Source organism: Pongo abelii, chromosome 14 (genome assembly GCF_028885655.2).
Source record: "Pongo abelii isolate AG06213 chromosome 14, NHGRI_mPonAbe1-v2.0_pri, whole genome shotgun sequence".
NCBI lineage: Eukaryota > Metazoa > Chordata > Mammalia > Primates > Hominidae > Pongo > Pongo abelii.
The window spans coordinates 116,336,017-116,359,551 of NC_071999.2; positions in this window are offsets into that span (position 1 = coordinate 116,336,017).

Here is a 23,535-nt window from a genome sequence, read left to right on the forward strand (position 1 = left end):
AAAGACGCAAGACGGGGTGACACGCTGTTGCGTGTTCTGTTGACCTCATGTGCCGGGTGTCTGTGTCCGAGAAGGGTCTGTCTGCCCATTTGCCCGAGTGCCTCTTCCTCTGTGTGCTTTGCCATACTTTTGTCTGCTTTCCTATCTCTTTATTATACTCTTCGTTTTCTTTCTATCTGGTCATATTACATAACTGAAGTATAGTTGTATTAATTTTAGCTTGGTCTTTGTTTCCTATTCTTAATTTAAATTGACGATGACTAGAACACTTAATTTGCTTTTCTATAAAGTAAACAAAAAGAAGTCGCTTTTCATTAAACAGCACTAATTGGCTTTCCTGCAGTAGAAAAGAAGCTTTCCTGCCGCTGGCATGTGGCCTGTGATGAAGACTACTAGGCCCATTGTTGTTTGTGCCTGTGCACAGCCTGAGTCCAGGGCACCCTTCCAAGGAGAGCCTCCTGGTGGATGCCAAGACCTTGGGCCTTCTAGCAAATGAAAGAATGGCTACCATTGTCCAGGTGATGCACGGGGCACCGCTGACCTGGGTTTCTCATAAGGAGAACTCTTGTCTCTGATATTGTGAGCCGGTGAAAAAGATTTCAGTGTTCTGTGTGCAAAAATGGTTATCACGTCTGGTGGTGTTAAAAAATAAATAAATAAATAAAATAAAATAGATGCAAAGGCGTTTACTGGCAATGCCGAAAGATTATAAATCAATAAATTTCCTTGTATTTATACATCTTCCAAGAATCTCATTACTAATAGATTCATAGACAAAAATTTGCACAGCATCCACCTTCTGACTGACAGCTGCTGAGGTATTCATCTTTGATTAACAATTCAAGACAAAGTTTTCAAATAACATTTCAGAGGTGACTCTGAAAAACAGTTGTTGGTACACTCTAAAGCAAGCGGGGAGGGGAAAATGTGACTTCACTTTAGTTTTTAACTTAGCATAAATTACACAACCCTCACACTGTGGTAGTGGGTAATGGGATAGAGGGTGCTTCAATGCCTTAAGATAAGCATGGAACAGCTCTCTGGAACATCTGTTTTTTACTTAAAAATATTGAGGGAAAACTTAAGTTTCTATTTTTAAAGCCTGGCTATATTATGGCATAGGACATATCATCAGCATTATAAGATAAAACCTAGAGTTCAAGTAAATTCTCTCTTTATTGCAGAGAACTTCAGATAGAAACATACCCACACACCTGAGATGAAGTGGTCCATGCCTAGATGTGTGTGTGTATACCGTTAACACAGCCCATAAACACACAGCAGTGCCCTAATCCTCACAAGCATCTCAAATGCTTGTTCTGTGGGTTTCTTTTCTTTTCTCTTTTAGTGTTAAGATAACTTTTATTATTATTATTATTATTATACTTTAAGTTCTGGGATACCAGTGCAGAAAGTGCCGGTTTGTTACACAGCTATACACATGCTATGGTGGTTTGCTGCACCCATCAACCCATCATCTACATTAGGTATTTCTCCTAATGCTATCCCTCCCCAGCCCCCCAACACTCAACAGGCCCCAGTGCATGATGTTCTCCTCCCTGTGTCCCTGTGTTCTCATTGTTTAACTCCCACTTACGAGTAAGAACATATGGTGTTTGGTTTTCTGTTCCTGTGTTAGTTTGCTGAGAATGATGGTTTCCAGCTTCACCCATGTCCTTGCAAAGCACGTGAACTCATCCTTTTTTATGGCTGCATAGTATTCCATGGTGTATATGTGCCACATTTTCTTTATCCAGTCCATCATTGATGGGCATTTGGGTTGGTTCCAAGTCTTTGCTATTGTGAATAGTGCTGCAATAAATATACATGTGCATGTGTCTTGATAGTGTAATGCTTTATAATCCTTTGGGTGTATACCCAGTAACAGGATTGCTGGGTCAAATGGTATTTCTGGTTCTAGATCCTTGAGGAATTGCCACACTGTCTTCCACAATGGTTGAACCAATTTACACTCCGACCAACAGTATAAAAGCATTCCTATTTCTCTACATCCTCTCCAGCATCTGTTGTTTCCTGACTTTTTAATGATCGCCATTCTAACTGGCATGAGATGGTATCTCATTATGGTTTTCGATTTGCCTTTCTCTAATGACCAGTGATAATGAGCTTTTTTTCATATGTTCATTGGCTGCATAAGTGTCTTCTTTTGAGAAGTGTCTGTTCATATCCTTTCCTCAATTTTGATGGGGCTATTTTTTTCTTGTAAATTTGTTTAAGTTCCTTGTAGATTCTGGATATTAGCCCTTTGTCAGATGGATAGATTGCAAAAATTTTCTCCCATTCTGTAGGTTGCCTGTTCACTCTGATGATAGTTTCTTTTGCTGTGCAGAAGCTCTTTAGTTTAATTAGATCCCATTTGTCAATTTTGGCTTTTGTTGCCATTGCTTTTAGTGTTTTAGTCATGAAGTCTTTGCCCACGCCTATGTCCTGAATGGTATTGCCTAGGTTTTCTTCTAGGGTTTTTATGGTTTTTAGGTCTTACGTTTAAGTCTTTAATCCATCTTGAGTTAATTTTTGTATAAGGTATAAGGAAGGGGGTCCAGTTTCAGTTTTCTGCATATGACTAGCCAGTTTTCCCAATATCATTTATTAAATAGGGAATCCTTTCCCCATTGCTTGTTTTTGTAAGGTTTGTCAAAGATCACATGGTTGCAGATGTGTGGCATTATTTCTGAGGCCTCTGTTCCATTCCATTGGTCTATACATCTGTTTTAGTACCAGTACCATACTGTTTTGGTTACTGTAGCCTAGCAGTATAGTTTGAAGTCAGGTAATGTGATGCCTCCAGCTTTGTTCTTTTTGCTAAGGATTGTCTTGGCTGTATGGGCTCTTTGTTGGTTCCATATGAAATTTAAAGTAGTTTTTTCTAATTCTGTGAAGAAAGTCAATGGTACCTTGATGGAGATAGCATTAAATCTATAAATTACTTAGGGCAGTATGTCCATTTTCACAATATTGATTCTTCCTATCCATGAGCATGGAATGTTTTCCCATTTGTTTGTGTCCTCTCTTATTTCCTTGAGCAATGGTTTGTAGTTCTCCTTGAAGAGGTCCTTCACATCCCTTGTAAGTTGTATTCCCAGGTGTTTTATTCTCTTTGTAGCAATTGTGATTGGGAGCTCACTCATGATTTGGCTGTCTATTATTGGTGTATAGGAATGCTTGTGATTTTTGCACAATGATTTTGCATCTGAGACTTTGCTGAAGTTGCTTATCATCTTAAGGAGAATTGGGGCTGAGACAATAGGGTATTCTAAATATATAATCATGTCGTCTGCAAACAGAGACAATTTGACTTCCTATTTGAATACCCTTTATTTCTTTCTCTTCCTTGATTGCCCTGGCCCGAACTTCCAATACTATGTTGAATAGGAGTGGTGAGAGAGGGCAACTTTATGTTATGCCTGTTTTCAAAGGGAATGCTTCCAGCTTTTGCCCACTCAATATGATATTGGCTATGGGTTTGTCATAAATAATTCTTATTATTTTAAGATACATTACATCAATACCTAGTTGATTGAGAGTTTTTAGCATGAAGGGGTTTTGAATTTTATCGAAGGCCTTTTCTGCATCCATTGAGATAATCATGTGGTTTTTGTCATTGGTTCTGTTTATATGATGGATTATGTTTATTGATTTGCATATGTTGAACCAGCCTTGCATCCCAGGGATGAAGCCAACTTGATTGTGGTGAATAAGTTTTTTGATGTGCTGCTGGATTCAGTTTGCCAGTATTTTATTGAGGATTTTCACATCGATGTTCATCAGGGATATTGGCCTGAAATTTTCTTCTTTTGTTGTGTCTCTGCCAGGTTTTGGTGTCAGGATGATGTTGGCCTCATAAAATGAGTTAGGGAGGAGTCCCTCTTTTTCTATTGTTTGGAATAGTTTCAGAAGGAATGGTACCAGCTCCTGTTTGTACCTCTGGTAGAATTTGGCTGTTAATCCTTCTAGTCCTGGGCGTTTTTTGTTTGGTAGACTATTCATTACTGCCTCAATTTCAGAACTTGTTATTGGTCTATTCAGGGGTTTGACTTCTTCCTGGTTTATCTTGGGAGGGTGTATGTGTCCAGAAATGTATCCTTTTTTCCTAGATTTTCTAGTTTATTGGCATAAAGGTGTTTTAGTATTCTCTGATGATAGTTTGTATTTCTGTGGGATCAGTGGTAATACCCCCTTTATTATTTTTTATTGTGACTATTTGATTCTTCTCTCTTTTCTTCTTTATTAGTCTGGCTAGTGGTCTATCTATTTTGTTCATCCTTTCAAAAAACCAGCTCCTGGATTCATTTATTTTTTGAAGAGTTTTTCATGTCTCTATCTCCTTCAGTTCTGCTCTGATCTTAGTTATTTCTTGTCTTCTGCTAGCTTTTGAATTTGTTTGCTCTTGCTACTCTAGTACTTTTAATTGTGATGTTAAGGCAAAAAGACGGAAAATTCCAAAAACCAGAATGTCTCTTCTCCAAAGAATCACAACTCCTCACCAACAAGGGAACAAAACTGGATGGAGAATGAGTTTGACGAATGGACAGAAGTAGACTTCTGAAGGTGGGCAATAACAAACTCCTCCAAGCTAAAGGAGCATTTTCTAACCCAATGCAAGAAAGCTAAGAACCTTGAAAAAAGGGTAGAGGAATTGCTAACTAGAGTAATCAGTTTAGAGAAGAACATAAACGACCTGGTGGAGCTGAAAAACACAGCACAAGAACTTTGCGAAGCGTACACAAGTATCAATAGCCAAATTGATCAAGTGGAAGAAAGAATATCAGAGATTGAAGATCAACTTAATGAAATAAAGCATGAAGACAAGATTAAAGAAAAAATAATGAAAAGGAACAAACAAAGCCTTCAAGAAACACGGGACTATATGAAAAGACCAAACTTAGGTTGAATTAGTGTACCTGAAAATGATGGGGAGAATGGAATCAACTTGGAAAACACTCTTGAGGATATTATCCAGGAGAACTTCCCCAACCTAGCAAGACAGGCCAACATTCACATTCAGGAAATACAGAGAACACCACAGAGATACTTCTCGAGAATAACAACCACAAGGCACATAATCATCATATTCACCAAGGTTGAAATGAAGGAAAAAATGTTAAGAGCAGCCAGAGAGAAAGGTTGGGTTACCCACAAAGGGAAGCCCATCAGACTAACAGCAGATCTCTCTGCAGAGACCCTACAAGCCAGGAGAGAGTTGGGGGCAACATTCAACATTTTTAAAGAAAAGAATTTTCAACCCAGAATTTCATATCCAGCCAAACTGAGCTTCATAAGCAAAGGATAAATAAAACCCTTTACAGACAGGCAAATGCTGAGAGATTTTGTCACCACCAGGCCTGCCTTACAAGAGCTCCTGAAGGAAGCACTAAATATGAAAAGGAAAAACCAGTACCAGCCACTGTAAAAACATACCAAATTGCAAAGACCATTGACACTATGAAGAAACTGCAGCAACTGATGGGCAAAATAACCAGCTAGCATCATAATGACAGGATAAAATTCACACATAACAATATTAACATTAAATGTAAATGGGCTAAATGCCCCAATTAAAAGACACAGAGTGGCAAATTGGATAGTCAAGACCCATCGGCATGCTGTATTCAGGAGACCCATCTCACATGCAAAGACACACATAGGTTCAAAATAAAGGGATGGAGGAATATTTACCAAGCAAATGGAAAGCAAAAAAAAAAAAAAAAAGCAGGGGCTGCAATCCTAGTCTCTGATAAAACAGACTTTAAATGAACAAAGATCAAAAAAGACAAGGGCATTACATAATGGTAAAGGGATTAATGCAACAAGAAGAGCTAACTGTCCTAAATATATATGCACCCAACACAGGAGCACCCAGATTCATAAAGCAAGTTCTTAGAGACTTACAAAGAGACTTAGACTCCCACACAATAATAGTGGAAGACTTTAACACCCCACTGTCGATATTAGACAGACCAACGTGACAGAAAATTAACAAGCGTATTCAGGACTTGAACTCAACTCTGGACCAAGCAGACCTAATAGACATCTACAGAACTCTCCATCCCAAATCAACAGAATATACATTCTTCTCAGCACCACATCGCACTTATTCTAAAATTGACCACATAATTGGAAGTAAAACACCCCTCAGCAAATGCAAAAGAGCAGAAATCATAATAAACAGTCTCTCAGACCACAGTGCAATCAAATTAGAAATCAGGATTAAGAAACTCACTACTGAGTTTATTTTCAAAAATGATAAAATGTCCTATAAACTTATAAGAACATACACATTCCACTGACATTCAGATTATATCAATGAAATCAGGGCAATTAAGGTAATAGTAATACTGTTCTGGCAACCTTAGAAACTTGCCCAGAAACAAACCTTTCATGTGGATAGGTAGTTCCATTCCCCAGAAACAGCCTGAGGCAACTAACATGACCCCAAATGAGAAGCCGCCCAGCCAACTGGAGAGCTGGTGTAGGCTCTCCATCAGCTGTCTCAAAGATCAGAGACCAGAGTTCACTTCTTTAGGTCTGCAGAATGGGCACCCTCTGCCATCATATTCTATTTATTTTTTTGGCCTGTAGGGAGATCATATCTCAATGTGTGGAGGGCAGTGGGGCCTCAGGTTTTGCACCTTTGGCTGAGGTCACAGTGGATTGCATACCGGCTATCAAGATTTCTACTTTCCTTCTGATGGGATTTCAGCAATTTGACATTCCCACCTAAGTCACCTTCCCAGAGCACGATGTTGAGAGGTATAACCCTGTTTCACAGCCACCAAGAGTAACACAACCAAAGGCTACTCAATGTTGGGCACCTGCATCAGGGTGAAAAAGATAAAGCTGACTCTTGATTGGCCACATACAGATTTCCAGGGAGAACTCATTGGCTTCTTCCCTCTTCACAGTTCCGCCTCTCTTGGCCTAGTTCTATGCTCAGGAGACCTACCTGCAAATCACTCAAATGGTTACTTATGTTGTGGGATTATCAAGCATTACTTGTGCTTCCCATTAAAACATGGGTTTGGTCCCAAAATGAGATAATACGCTGTGCTGACTTGTCGTTTTGTTTGTGTCCTCAGGGGATCTTGTGTTTCCAACGTGGTGCAGAAAGGGCCCATTAGAAGGAAAATTTCTTTCCTTTGCATTTATAATGCTGATGAATACTCTAAAAACATAAAAAATACTTTTTAAACAATGCAATAGCAATGAAAAGGTTATATGTATATAGGAAAAATGATAAATTCCACAAATATAGATAGAAGTTATGTCAAGGGAGTGAAATTATGAGTGCTTTTGTCTCCATTTCCCAAAATGTACTTAAACTTCTTGTGGAATAAATAAAATTATAGCATTCTAAAAACTTTCATCTACCCCTTGACATCTCAATTTTTTTGCAAAAGTGTGCATTATGACCTTGAAGACTGATGGGGATGTATGACGATAGTACTTTCCCACTGAAAGGCTGGTCCATTCTTCTGATGGAATGGGAAATCCTCCAGCACAGTCCAGCTTCCTATAAAGATTAGCTAAAGAAAGAATCCATTCCCAGAAGTAAAGTGGCTTTCACATACAGAAAAACCTTCCTGATACACAGCACCTGAATCTGCCAAGTAAAATATATATGCAAATATATACATATACTTATATTTCAAATGTGTGGTTGCTAGGTACAAAAGTAAGAAATCTTTGGAGGGGAGAAAGGATGATAAAGTGCCAATAGAGAATTTAAGAGGGCCAATAAGACAGCATTTTATAGGGACATTACACAATTCCTACTAGCTTAAATCATGGGCTTTAATGGATGTCAGGACAAGAGCCTCAGAAAGGGAGGTCACGTCAGATTCCTGAATAAAGCTGAACCCCTAAAAGGTGAAGCACCAACCAAGACAGCTGGCAAACACACTCATCTGTTTTGATTTTGGCTGTGGGTGGAGGGAGAATATAGAAAACTCTCTAATGACAAGCCCCTCTTTCTGTGAGCTTGAAGTCTCATTTCATCCAACTTTTGTAGCAAAAAAAAGCTTTAAAAGAAGCAATATACTGGCATAAAGTGCTTCTAGGGATCTTATAATTTTTCATAAATAAAGTTACAAAGATCTTGAAGTCACAAGCAAATATTACAAAACATATAAGGAAAAAAATTATTATGAGGAAGAGTCAGTGAACACACTGACTCTTTATATGTAGAATAAAACCCACAGAAATTGCAGATATTAAAACAATTTTCTAAAGAACCAAAGTAAAGGTGTTCAATATTTTTAAGTGTATATTTTTAAATAATAAAAGAATGTGTTGAGAAGAAGAGCTTTAAAAATTAAATTATAAACCACCTTATCCAACACATTTGACAAATGGAAAACTAACAAATTCGTGGAAAAATACAAACTGTCAAAACCAACTCAAGAACAAATTTAAAATGTCTGAATAGTCATCAGCCATCAGTCGTCTAAGTAATAAAGATATTTACTTAGTCCCACAAAGAAAACATCAGCTTCAGGTGGATCTTATAAATTCTACCAAACACTGAAATGTAGAAGTAAAATTTAATAATAATAGCCAATTCGAAATAGCCTAGAGAAAACCATTTCTTGAGAAAGTAGAGTTTTATAAATTACCCCAAATGCAGTTAATGGAGACAAAGATATAGAAAATATAAAACAGGGGTTAAGAGACATAGAGTGAGATTGTCTAATATGCATTTCATTAGGGTCCTAGAAAGAAAAGAAATAAATGTGAGAGAACGAAATTCAAAGAGAGAATGACTGTCAATTTTCTAAAATTAATAAGAGACACAAATCTTCATATTCATAAATTCCCAAGAGTTCCAGACAGTACAGTCAAGAGATGTTCATAATAAAGACACCACAGTAAAATGAAAGTGCACCAAAGATGCAGAGGAGATCTTATGTGGCGGGGGAGAAAACATGTCTATAAAACAATAGTAATTAGACAGACAGCTGACTTCTCAAAAGCAACAGTGGAAGTCAGACAACAATAAATACATCTTCAAAATTCTGAGTTGAAATAAGGATAAACTCAGAATTTTAATAAAATATATTAGTAATCAAGAGCTTAAGCAGGTAAAACATAAGGAAGGATAAAGAAATTGAAAACTTTGATCTAATGAATGTAATAAAGAATGCTGCATTCAAAAACTGGAAAATGTTTATTCATTCCAAATATACATGGAATATATATATGAATATTGGTCACATGCTGGGTAAAAAAAAAAAGAGAGACAAATTTCAGAGGATCAGTTTGACCACATTCTGTAATCTAAATTCTAAGAAATTAGAAATCAAGGACAAATGAGAACACTCCTAAATAATGTGTGACTCCAAAATAAATTATAGTAGAAAAATTTAGTGCATAATGATAATAAAAATTAAAATATTATTATGTGACTTAAACATGTAGAATGCATTAAGACATTAAGTGTAGGAGCATTCTTAAGTTTTTGAACTTATTAAAGAAGATGAGCTAAAAGGAAATTAGCTAAGCATCCAACTTAAGAAGTTAGAAAAAGACCAAAAAAAGAAACAAAGCAGAAAGAAATAATAGAAAGAGGGGATATAAATGAAAGATATCTATATGTATGTACATATAACAGAGAGGATTAAACTAGACAAAAGAAGATTTTTTGAACAAAGTGACTCATCCCTGAAAAAATTATCGTTAAAAAATTGAAGGCACAAGTACATAAGAATGGATGAAAAAAGGAGCATGTTAGAGATGAAAAAGATTTTTTTTAAATTAGATAAAATTACAAACAACATTATGCCAATACAGTCAAAAACAGGAAAAAGTAAATAAATTCCTAGAAAAATATAGATCACTGAAGCTGACTCAGGAAAAAAAAAAAACTAAGTCATCATGTAACTGTTAAAGATATTAAATTAGTCATAAAAAATTTCTGCAAAAAGAATTAACCATTTCATGTGGGGTTTGTAATTTTACCAAATGTTTAATAAATCAAGAATTCCACCCTTACACAAGCTGTTTCAGAGGACAGAAAAGAAGAAATTCTCCCCAAATCAATTTATGATAATAATATATTCTTGATACAAAGCTAGACTAATAAGAAAAAACATTGATATTGGTGATAACAAATTAAAATGGAAACAGTGTAGCAAAAAGCTATGGGATACAGCAAAAGCAGTACTAAGAGGAAAGTTTATAAGTAATAAACACCCACATCAAAAAAGTAGAAAAACTTTAAACGACTTAATAGTGCACCTTAAAGAACAAGTAAGAACAATTTAAACTCAAAATTAGAAGAAAAGAAAAAATAAAAATTAGAGCAGAAATAAATAAAACTTACACTAAAAAAACCCACAAAAGATCAACAGAAAGAAAACTTAGTTTTTTTGAAAAAAAAAAAAAAAAAAGCAAAATTGGGCCAGGCGAGGGGGCTCACACCTGTAATCACAGCACTTTGGGAGGCCGAGGTGGGCAGATCACAAGGTCAGGAGATCCAGACCATCCTGGCTAACATGGTGAAACCCCGTCTCTACTAAAAATACAAAAAAATTAGCCAGGTGTGTTGGTGGGTGCCTGTAGTCCCAGCTACTTGGGAGGCTGAGGCGGGAGAATGGCATGAACCCAGGAGGCAGAGCTTGCAGTGAGCTGAGATTGCACCACTGCACTCCAGCCTGGGTGACAGAGTGAGACTCCATCTCAAAAAAAAAAAAAAAGAAAAAAGAAAAAAGAAAAATTGGCAAACCATTAGCTAGACTAAGAGAGAAGACCCAAATAAATAAAATCAGTGGTAGAAGAGGAGGCATTACAACTGATACCACAGATATTCAAAGGAACATCAGAGACTATTGTGACCAACTGTATGCTGATATATTGGCAACCCTAGAAGAAATGGACATATTCCTAGACATATACAACCTACAAAGATTAAGCCATGAAGAAAGAGAAAACTTGAACAGACCAATAACAAGTGACAAGACAGAAATAGCAATAAAGTCTTCCGTCAAAGAAAAGCCCAGGACCCGATGAGTTTACTGCAAAATTCTACCAAATATTTAAAGAAGAACTAATACCAATTCTACTCAAACTATTCTCAAAAAAACTGAGGAGGAAAGAATACTTTCAAACTCATTCTGAGACCAGCATTATCCTGATGTCAAAACCAAAGACACATCAAAAAAAAAAAAAATACAGGCTAATATCACAGATGAACACAGATGCAAAAATTCTCAAAAAATACTAGCAAACCAAATTCAACAACACATTAAAAAGATCATTCACCATGATTAAGTGGTATTAATCCCAGGGATGCAAGAATGGTTCAATATATGCAAATCAGTAAACAGGATACATAACGTTAATAGAATCAAGGACAAAAACCATATGATTATTTCAATAAATGCCAAAAAAGCATTTGATAAAATTTAATATTCTTTCATGACAAAAATGCTTAATAAATTGGATATGGAAGGAACATACTTCAAAACAATAAAGCCCATCTATGACAAACTCACAGATAGATCATACTGAATAGGGAAAAATTGAAAGCCTTTCCTCTAAGATCTGAAACAAAACAAGGATGGCCACTTTCACCCCTTTATTCAATGTTCTACTGGAAGTCCAAGCCATAGCCATTAGTCAAGAGGAGGAAACAAATGGCATGCAAACTGGAAAGGAATAAGTCAAATTATTCTTGTTTGCAGATGATATCTTCTCATATTTAGAAAAACCTGAAGACTCCATCCAAAATTTATTAGAACTGATCAATGAATTGAGTAAGTTTGCAGGATACAAAATCAACATACAAAAATCAGTAGCATTTCTATATGCCAACTGTGAACTGAAAAAGAAATCAAGCAAACAATCCCATCTATAATAGCTAAATAAATTTAAATACCTAGGAATAAACTTAACCAAAGAAGTAAAAGATTTCTACAAGGAAAACTATAAAACTCAGATGAAAGAAACTTAAGAGGACACAACAAAATGGAAAGATATACCATGTTCATGGACTGGAAGAATTAATATTGTAAAGATGTCCATAGTCGCAAAAGCAATCCACAGATTCTATTCAATCCCTATCAAAATATCAATCACATTCTTCACACAAATAGAAAAAAAATCCTAAAATTCATATGAAACAACAAAAGGCCCTGAATAGCCAAAGTAGTCCTAAGAAAAAAGAACAAAGCTGGAGGCATTATATTACTTGACTTCAAAATATACTACAAAGCTATAGTGACCAAAACAGTGTGATACTGGCATAAAAAACAGACATATAGAACAAAGGAACAGAAAGGAAACCCCAGAGATAAATTTACACATTTATAGTAAACTTATTTTTGACAGAGACACCAAGAACAGACAATGGAGAAAGGCCAGGCTCCTCAATAAATGATGTTGGGAAAACTGAATATCCATATGCAAAATGAGAAAATTAGACCCCTGTCTCTCAAAAGGATTAAAGACTTAAATGTAATATATGGAACTATCAGAAGAAAATATTGGGGAAACACTTCAGGACATTGACCTCGGCAAAGATTTCTTGAGTAAGACCTCAAAGGTACAGGCAACCAAAGCAAAAATTGACAAATGGACTTACATCAAGCTAAACAGCTTCTGCACAGCAAAGGAAACAACAAAGTAAACAGCCTACAGAATGAGAGAACATATTTACAAACTATTAATTCAACAAGGGATTAATAACCAGAATGTATAAGAAACTCAGACAATCAATGGCACAAAAAATACAATTAAAAATGGGCAAAAGATCTGAAAAGACATTTCTCAGAAGAAGGCACACAAATAGCCAACAGGTCTATGAAAAAATGCTCAACATCACTAATCATCAAGGAAATGCAGATCAAAGCCACAAGGAGATATAATCTCACCCCAGTTAGAAAGGTTACCATCAATCAATCAATCAATTATAAATAAATGCTGGCAAGGACTTGCAGAAAGAGGAACACTCCCACACAGTTGATAGAAATGTAAATTAGTACAGCCACTGTGGAGAATAGCATGGAGGTTCCTAAAAAAAATAAAAATAGAACTACCATATGATCCACCAATTCCATTCCTGAGTATATATCCAAAAGAAGGGAAATCTGGGTATACATCTGAAAGAAAGGAAATCTGTATAGCAGAGATATCTGCATTCCCGTGTTTATTGCAGCACTATTCACAACAGCCAAGAAACAGAATCAACCTAAGTGTGCAACACAGATGAATGGATAAGGAAAATTTCAACAGATGGATAAAGAAAACATAATTTGTATACAAACGCACACTGGAATAATATCGTATCTATCTATATATACACACACAGGAATAATATTATACACACACATACGCACAATGGAATATTATTCAGCCATAAAAAAGAATGAAATTCTGTCATTTGTAGCAACATGGATGGAACTGGAGAATATTATGTTAAGTGAAATAACCCAAGCACAGAAAGACAAATACTACATGTTCTCACTCATATAGGGGAGTTAAAAATAATTGATCTGAAAATAATGGTTACCAGAGGCTGGGAAGGGCAATGGGGACCTGGGGAAGAAGAGGGGTTATCTAATGGGTACAAAAAGAGTTAGATAGAAGGAATAACATCTAGTGTTTTGTAGCACAATAGGGCAACTACAGTCAAAAATAATTTGTCTACCTCAAAGTAACTAGAAAAGAAAATAAGAAAATTTCAACACAAAGAAATGATAAATGTTTGAAGTGGTATATATTCCAATTATCCAGATTTGATCATTACACATAAATATGCTTGTATCAAAATATCACATGTATCCAATAAATATATACAAAAATTTGTGTTGAACATTTTTAAAAGTGAAAACAAAGCATAAGCAAAAAGAAAAGAAAAAACACTAAACCAAATATTAGCAAACCAATCCCACAATGTATGAAAAGATAACAATACATTATGGACAAGTTGGTTTACTCCAGGAATGAAAGATAATTTTTTTTTAATTTTATTATTATTATACTTTCAGTTTTAGGGTACATATGCACAATGTGCAGGTTTGTTACATATGTATACATGTGCCATGTTGGTGCGCTGCACCCATTAACTCGTCATTTAGCATTAGGTATATCTCCTAATGCTCTCCCTCCCCCCTCCCCCCACCTCACAACAGTCCCCGGTGTGTGATGTTCCCCTTCCTGTGTCCATGTATTCTCATTGTTCAATTCCCACCTATGAGTGAGAACATGCGGTGTTTGGTTTTTTGTCCTTGTGACAGTTTGCTAAATTTTATATTAGAAAATTCACTCAAATAATTTGGCACTTTAATATATTAAAGAGAAATGCCCATATTATGATCTCAATATATGTGGAAAATTTTTCAGGAGTATTTTATTGATCTGCTTCTACATCTTCTATTCAACATTTTACTGGAGAATCTGGCAATCCAAATAAGCTAAGAAGAAGAAATAAATAATGTAAGTTTTGGAAGCGACAATATTTTTAAAATCCTTATCAATAAATGATAATTTATACTAAAATATAGAATCTACAAGGCAATTGTCAAAAATTAATAAAGGATCTTGGAAAAGTTATATTGACTTGTGATCAATTCACAAAAATCCATTCCATTTCTATATACCAAGGGCAAACAAATTTAATTTTAAAAAGGTACTATCTACAGGAGCAATGAAAAATCATGTTTCTACAAATATATCCAGCAAACATGTATATAAGACCCCAATGGAAGAAATTTTAAAACTATGTTAAAAGACACTAAAAAATAACCTAATAAAATGGAAACATATCAGATATATATTAATAGTTAGGAAGACTCACTACTGAAATCACATCAACTCTACCACAAGTAAATTCACGAAATTAATCCAGTTCTAAGTAAAATGCAAATAAATATTTTATGGAATTTGACAAGTTGGTTGCAAAGTATATATGGAAGTTCAAGTACCCAATAATCAAGACACTCTTTTTAAAACTATTTGTATAAATTTGAGGGGTACATATGCAGTTTTGTTACATGGACATACTGTGCAGTGCTGAAGTCAGGGCTTTTAGGGTACCCATCACCCAAATAATACACATTGTAGGCCGAGGAGGGCAGATCACTTGCGGTCAGGAGTTCGAGACCAGCCTGGCCAACATGGCGAAACCCTGTCTCTACTAAAAATATAAAAAATAGCTGGGCAGGTGGTGTGTAGTAGTCCCAGCTACTTGGGAGGCTGAGGCAGGAGAATTGCTGGAGCCTGGGAGATGGAGGTTGCAGTGAGCCGAGATTGTACCACTGCACTCCAGCCTGGGCAGCAGAGCGAGACTCTGTCTCAAATAATAATAATAATTATATATATATATATATATATATATAAAATTCATTGTGATACTACTCATTAAGTAATTTACCATCCCTCATCCCCCTCCCACCTTTCCACCCTTTTGAGTCTCCAATGACTATCATTTCACACTCTGTACTCATCAAGACACTTTTGAAAAAAGAGCAAGGTGAGGGTATCTGTGCTGCCTAGTATCAAAGTCCATTAAAACAACTGTGTGCAGTACTAGAGCACACTGAGCAATGGAACCAAAAAGAGAATGAAGAAACTGACCTATGATTATGGAAAATTTGATTTACTGCCATCTCTACTGTAGATCTGTGGAAAAATTTGGACTTTTCACTGATTTAAATATATGAAAATGAATCCATACTTCATACCATACACATACACAAAATTCATTCCAGATAGACCAAGTTTTTAAATGACAAAGACAAACTCAAAAAACAAACAAACAAACAAACAAAAAAACAAATAGGCAAACCTAAACTCCAAAAAACAAAGAGGATTTGGAGAAGCAGCTCTGGTAGGGTTAGGAGCCGTGGCCTTGGAGATTTGCTGCCTCAATTCCAATCCCTGCTTCATCACTTACTAGATTCTTGGTATTGGGCAAATTATTGAATTTCTCCAAGCCCATAATAATGGGGTAGTACTAATTATTATAGGTAGTCCTGTAGTAATGGGGTAGTAATAATGCCTGCCTCCCACATTTTTTGGAAAGCTTAAATGAGATCCTTTCTGTAAAATGTTCAGTACAGGACATGGCAAATGTTCAATCATGCTGTTAGGACAATGTGATGGCTATGTTGGCATCTGTGGGACACTTGGGGAGCCAGGGCCATATTTCCTGGAGAAAAGAAGAACACTGTGACTGTCTTTATTTATTTGATGCCCTGGGGAAGGAGGCTCAGGTTTTCATGGTATCCCAGTGGAAAGAAGTAGTACTGGAGGGGGCAAATGTCAGCATAAAAATGAAATGCTTCACCATCTATGACAGACGAACAGCTATTTATTACTAATTTCTCATAAGTGAAATCATAAAATCATGGAATGATAGAGCTAGATGGAGCCTTAGAAAGTATCTAGCAGGATGATTTTCAGCTTATTTTATTCACGGGCACTTACCTCTAATGAAAACTTTCAAGAATAATAATTGCTAAACTTTATAAACTGTTCCTATGGGCTAGAAGTGTTTGGCATACATGATTTATCCTTACAACTCTCCCATGAAGCAAGCATCATTAGTGGGCCCATTTTACAGATAAGGAAACTGAGGTCTTTTTGTTAGTAAGCGGCACACTTGAAGCCCAGTATGTAAAACGGAGAGGTGTGAGTTATTCTGGGGGATGTGTGTATGGAAGTGCATAAGCTTACCCCATCTGTTCCTGCACATACACATACCTCCAGCTTTTCAACTACCCCTGCAGGATGCCCAGATCCAATTTCAAAATCAATTTTGCAAATCAAAGATGAGGCCCAGAGCCGCTCAGGGATCCACCCAGCAGCAGGCAGTGGCCAAGGCAGGACGTGGACACCATGGCACTCCAGCTCCTCCTTACACTCCTGCCAAGGTGATGAACAGTCAGGTTGGCCCCTCTTAGGGAGGACAGAGAAGGGGAGTTTCAACCAAGAGAAACCAGAGCAGCCACTGAAAAAAATCTCTGCAGCACTGAGGCTCCACAGTTCTCAGACAGGAGAGATGAGGTCCTGCCTCCCCTCCCACTTTTCTTAATCCTCTTAAATTCATAGCAGAGAGCAGCACTAAGGCACATAATTTATCACCACCATGATTTTCTTCCTAAAACACTCTCGTCTTCTAATCACATCATGGCACCAATACGTGGCGGTGGAGCTCGTGGCCTGCAGCAAGGGTGTTCCCATGTCCTGGGGAGTAATCACACTCAGTGAAAGAGGCGTGGAGGGTTAGAACACAGCTGACCAGGGAGACTCTGGGATTTCCTGTCTTCTTTTAAGTTTTTATTTATTTAGTTTTGAGTGGAGTAATCACACTCAGTGAAAGAGGCGTGGAGAGTTGGGACACAGCTGACCAGGGAGACTCTGGGATCTCCTGTCTTCTTTTAAGTTTTTATTTATTTAGTTTTGAGTTTACATACAGTGAAACCCACTCATTTGGTATACAGTTCTGGGAGATTTGATGAAGGTGTAGAAACATAACCACCACCACAATCAAGAACAACTCCATCACCCCAGATTATTCCACATGCTGCCCTTCTGGGGCCAGCCCTGCTCCACTCATCTATCCTCCATCTCTGTTGCCTTTTCCAGAAAGAAGGGTTTCAGAATGAAACCACAGAGAAGGACATCTCTGAGTCTAGCTACTTTCAGTGGCATAAGGCAAATCCATCAGTCCTGTTGCATGCGTCAACAGTGTGTTCCTGTTTATTACTGAGTAGTGTTCCATTGCATGGATGTGTCACAGCCGGCTTATCTATTTGCCCACAGAGGAGTTTGGTTTAATTGGTTTTCAGTTTGAAGCCATTATGAATAGAGCCGCTACAAATATTTAAATACTTAAAAAGTGTAAGCATAGTTTTCCTTGTTTTCATTTTTTTAACTTGATTAAACAGGTAGGTGGGATTGCTAATTTGGTAGATGTATGTTTAACTTGAAAAGAAGTCATCAAACAGCTTTCTAAAGTGGCTGCACTGCTCTGCACCAGCGCCTTTAGTGTGTGAGCTTCTGTTCTTTCGCATCCTAGCTGGGACTTGGTATTATCAGATTTTTAACTTTACCCACTTGTGGTGGCATCCCCTGGTAGATTGAATTGGCATTTCCCTAATGCTTGACAATGTTAATGCATCTTTTCATGTTCCATTTGCCATCAGTATATCCTGTTTGATGAAGTGTCTTTCAAGTCTTTTGCCCGTTTTAAAAAACAGTCTTGGCCCGGCACGGTGGTTCACGCCTGTAATCCCAGCACTATGGGAGGCTGAGGCTGGCAGATCACTTGAGGTCAGGAGTTGGAGACAAGCCTGGCCAACATGGTGAAACCCCATCTCTACTAAAAATACAAAATTAGCCAGTTATGGTGGTGCACGCCTGTAATCCCGGCAACTCAGTAGGCTGAGCTGGGAGAATTGCTTGGACAGGGAGTCACAGGTTGCAGTGAGCCGAGATCATGCCACTGCACTCCAGCCTGGGTGACAGAGCAAGACTCTGTCTCAGAAAAAAACAAAGAACAAAAAGCAAACACACACACACACACACACACACACACACACAAATTTATTTTTTAGAGAAGTGTTAGATTCAGAGCAAAACTGAGTGGAAGGTGCAGAATTTCCCATATATCTCCTCTTCTTATAGTTAAAAATTTCATAATTTTGCATTTTACACTTAGTTCTACGATACAGTTTGAGTCTACTTTTGTATTTATTGCATATGGTTTTCTCATTATTTTAGCACAATTTTTAAAAAGATTATCCATCCTCCATTGATCTGCTTTTGCACCTTTGTCAAAAATCAATGGACCGTATTTGTGTGGGTCTCTTACTAGACTCTCCATTCTGTTCCATTGATTGATGTGTCTATTCTTTTGCCAGTGCCAGACTGAGTGATTGCAGTTGCTTTAGAGTAAATCTTGAAATCAGATCACGTGAGTCCTCCACGTTTCTTCTTTTTCAATTTCTATTTTTTGGCTATTTCTCCAGCCCTCTTTTAACTAGTGTAGTTCTGCTTTTATCTGCTTTATACAATGAACATCACTGGCCTGCAGAATATGCCCTAACTGACTCAGCCTGCATTCATTCACATGGCCACATGATTCTCCAGCCCACGGCCAACCCCACAGCAAGAACCCCCTTCTCTGGCCACATGTTCCTATCTTGAACAGTGAGCTTCCTGACTGAAGCAGCCTTTGTGTACCGCTTCATCCTAAGTCAACTCTCCCAAGCCTACGACTGTCCCTCAAGCAACATCTCCACAAAGTCCTCTCTGATACCTTCACAACACAACCATTCTCCCATCTCAGTGCCTCTAAAATGCTTATTCAGGCACTGCCTGATCCCTTTATATGGATGTGAACCCTGGGGACCTGAGAATCGCATGTGGCAATTGGTAAACTACAGAGTCTTCACACGCTGACCCTCTCTCTGAGAGTCTCTGTGGGTGGGGCCCAAGATACTGAATGTTTCACATTGGCCAGATGATTGTGTGGCCATCAGGGTTGGAAGCTCTTCTCTGAAGGGAGCCCTGAGCTACTGATATTGCTGAGTGTCTTTCTCATGGATCTGTGAACATGTCTTGTCTCCACTTGTGCATAGAGACCTTATCTTGCCTTCCATGATGTCCCAAACTCTTTTCATGCTCTTCTATTTTTTTGAATCCATATCTTTATAGATAGTTTTTGATTGAAAACTATGGTTGTAATTCAAAACTATACAGCAGAGTGGAGTAGTTGCAATGGAGATTGTATGACCCACAAAGCCAAAGACATTTACTATCTGGCCTTTTGCAGGAAATCCAACTGCTGTTCTATCATAGAAGGAGCAGTGACTCTCAATCCTAGTTGGGTAGCAGAACCCCATGGAAGCTGCCAGTGCTCAGGCCTACTGAATCCCACCATCCAGGGGAATTGGTAAACTTTGAAAGTTCTCAGGGAGGCCCCTTTGCAGTCCACCCTGCCTGTGAGAATGACAGGCATGGGGAGGCTACCGAGGCCGCCCTGGCTCTGCTCCTAACTTGCCTGAGGCCTTGGGTGAGTCTTCACACCTCTCCACACTTCCATTTCTCATCAATAGAAGGGCTAATTGAAGTAAAGACTCTTGAAGGACCCCTTCAATGGGAACACTCTGGAGTCCTGTATTCTGGTAGCATTTGTCATAATTAGGTTATTTAATGATGAGGTACCTGATATGAATGGCCTGCAGAATATGCCCCAACTATGCCTTCATCAAATCTCCTAGAACTGTACACCAAACGAGTGAGTTTCACAGCACGTGCTCACTCTGTGCTCACTGTATGTTCGTGACAACAATGATTTGGTAATGTGGTGGCTGTGTCCCTCCCAAATTCATACACTGAAGCCCTAACCCACAGTACCTCAGAATGTGACTATATTTAGAAATAGGGTCTTTAAGCAGGTGATAAAGTTAAAATGAGGTCATTAGGATGAGCCCACATATGATTGGAGTCCTTATAAGAAAAAGAAATATGAACACAGATGGGCACAGAGGGACAGCCACTTGAGGACATAGGGAGAAGGTGGCCATCTGCAAGCCAAAGGGACATAGGGAGAAGGTGGCCATCTGCAAGCCAAAGAGAGAGGCCTCAAGAGAAACCAGCCCCGCTGACACCTTGATCTCAGACTTCCCAGCCTCCAGAACCGTGAGAAATAAATTTCTGTGGTTTAAGCCACCCAGTCTGTAGTGCTTCTTAATAGAAGCCCTGGGAAGCTAATACAGGGGGTTTGGCTGAAGAAAAACAGTTGGATTTAAGACTGCAGTGTGCTGACATCGGCTCCCGTAGTTAACCAGAGCAATTCCTCCTGGGCAACTGCTGGATTCAGCCCTTCCACCAGCTCAGCACCTCCCTCGGGATTGCACAATGCTTTGTCAGTTGAGCCACTAGCAAGTCCAGCCAGGTCTATTTGAAACGGTAAACAAAAACTCAGCCCCACACAATAGTGACATTTACTGCCCTCATGTTCATTCTCAGAATCTTCCACTGCAGTTGGAACATATTAGTCAGAGTCCTTTGAAAGCTGATGCAACGTGGGCCTGGAACTCTCAGAACAAGGCGTGATTGTGCTAGAACTGGATCTCAGTGCCAGTGTGCCTGGTGAGCCAATACCTGCACCGTTGTCTGCCTGACTCGAGGAGAGGCCACAGCCCCCGCTTCCCCTTCAGCAACCTGATGGCAGGAGCTTCATTTCTGCTGCGAGTGAGCAGGCTGCCAATCATTCTCATGCCTGCCCTTGTCTGCTAAATGCCAGAGTCGTAAATGTTCAAAGGCTGATCTGACCAGCATTCACTTCTATTTAGCACCATGTCTGGTCTGTGCTTCTGATCATCCTGCCTGCTCTGCCCCTAGGGTTTGTGGCTGGGGCTTACTTTCAGAGCTTTAAGATGTTTAGCATTTTTCTTTTTTCTATTTCTTTTTTTTGAAACAGGGTCTCACTCTGTCACCCAGGCTGGAGCGCAGTGGGGCAATCATGGCTCACCCCAGCCTTGACCTTCTGGCCTCAAGCCATGCCTCCCAAAGTCCTGAGACTACAAGTGTGAGCCACTGCGCTTGGCCAGGAAGTTTCTTAGAACTGGATTACACTTGCAATCCCATTCCCCAAAATTCCTTCTGTCAAACATAAGAGAAAAGGGGCTGGGTGTGGTGGCTCACACCTGTAATCCCAGCACTTTGGGAGGTTAAGGCAGGTGGATCACCTGAGGTCAGGAGTTCAAGACCAGCCTGAAAAACATGGTCAAACCCCGTCTCTACTAAAAATACAAAAATGAGCTGGGCATGGTGGTAGGCGCCTGTAATCCCAGCTACTCAGGAGGCTGAGGCACAAGAATCTCTTGAACCCAGGAGGCAGAGGTTGCAGTGAGTCAAGATCATGCCACTGCACTCCAGCCTGGGTGACAGAGCCGGGCACCATCTCAAAACAAAACAAAACAAAACAAAAACAAAAACAAACAAACAAAAAAGAGAGAAAAGGCCCTTGTGCTCTGGAGAAAGAGCGAGCCTTGCTTCTTCTACAAAGCCTTTAGGGGGAGGATTTCCTTTTTACCTACACCCCATATTAAATACCCCAGTGTGACTTATCCTAGGGGCTGGATGAGCACCGGTGCTGTGAACAGCATTCAACTTTACTTCTCCTCCCCACTGCTCCATGCTGTCTGGTCATCATCCAGGTGGACCAGCATCTGGCATCTCAATAGCAGCAGGACAAGAACACAAGAAATGGAGAATTCCCCAAACAATGGTTTGGTTGTTTGGCCTTTCTTGTCATTTGAACTCCAAATAATTAAGGGATTTTTGCGTATATTTAAAACTGGCACTAGAAACAATATAATCTAAGAAAGTGACTTAACCAGATACTAATTTTGCTTTAGGAAAACCATGACAGCAAAAGAGTCAGACCATGTAAAATCTGTTTTCTGTTTGAAACAACTTTATTACAAAGAGCTGGCTGGTTCTGAGTCTCATGTCATGATGCTAATGAGACCAAAAAGGAAAGAGAAGTAAGACCAAGCACGCCCACCTTGTTTTAATGGGTTCTCCAATAACTGAGAGTAGGACCTCATTACCAACATGGCATAGTATTTTTTGAAAACTTTACTATGAAGCAGCATGAAGCCTCTTTCTTTCCATATAGGAAGTCAGCTCTTCCGGAGAAATATTGTGGTTGTCTTGGGGCTTCAGGTGGCAACTGGAGCATCTCCTGGTACCAAGCAGGGCCAGAATCCAATTATCCCACAACTCACAACTCTATAACATGGCAGCCCCCGAGAATTCCCCAACATCCTGACAACTGGGAGGCCACTGGTAGCATTTTCTTTTCTTCCTGTGGGTCACCTCTTCTCAAAGTGTGAACCTTCCATATGCCTGCCTCAAAATCCCTTGGGGATGGGGGCTGCAATGCAGATTCCCAGGCCCCCCTACTCCTATGAAATCAGACTGTCTGGGGGTGAATGACTAGAATCTTTAAAGGAAGCAGGAACATGAGTGGGACAATCTGAATCTACAGATAAATAACACACAGAACACATTCATTCATCATTCAGTGTCTTTCACCTTTCTGATTGAGTCAGAAAAAATACTATTATAAGCATTGAAAGAGACATAGGTCAGTACTTCTCAATGTAGGTGTGGTAAATGAATAATCTGTATATTTATAAATTCCCAAGCCTTCGTGAACTAACATGTGGCACTACCGGCCTACTAAACAGCCCATGCCACACTCAACCTACCTCACATATCCAACAATACCTAGTTTGGTATGTGTGCTTGGATGTCATGATGATGTCAGATTACTGGAAACGTTTCTAAATGTTTACTTTCAATTTCTATACTTACGTCTTGTTGTGGAAAGACAGCCAACAGTTCAAGAATCGACAGGATTTTACAGGTCACACTTTGAGAAGCACTTCTATAAATGACTTAGATGCAAAAGAGGAAACTTCCACAGCACTGAGCCAAGAGACCTGGCTGAGAGGTGAATCATGGTGATCGTGGAGACAACAGACTTGCACTAATACC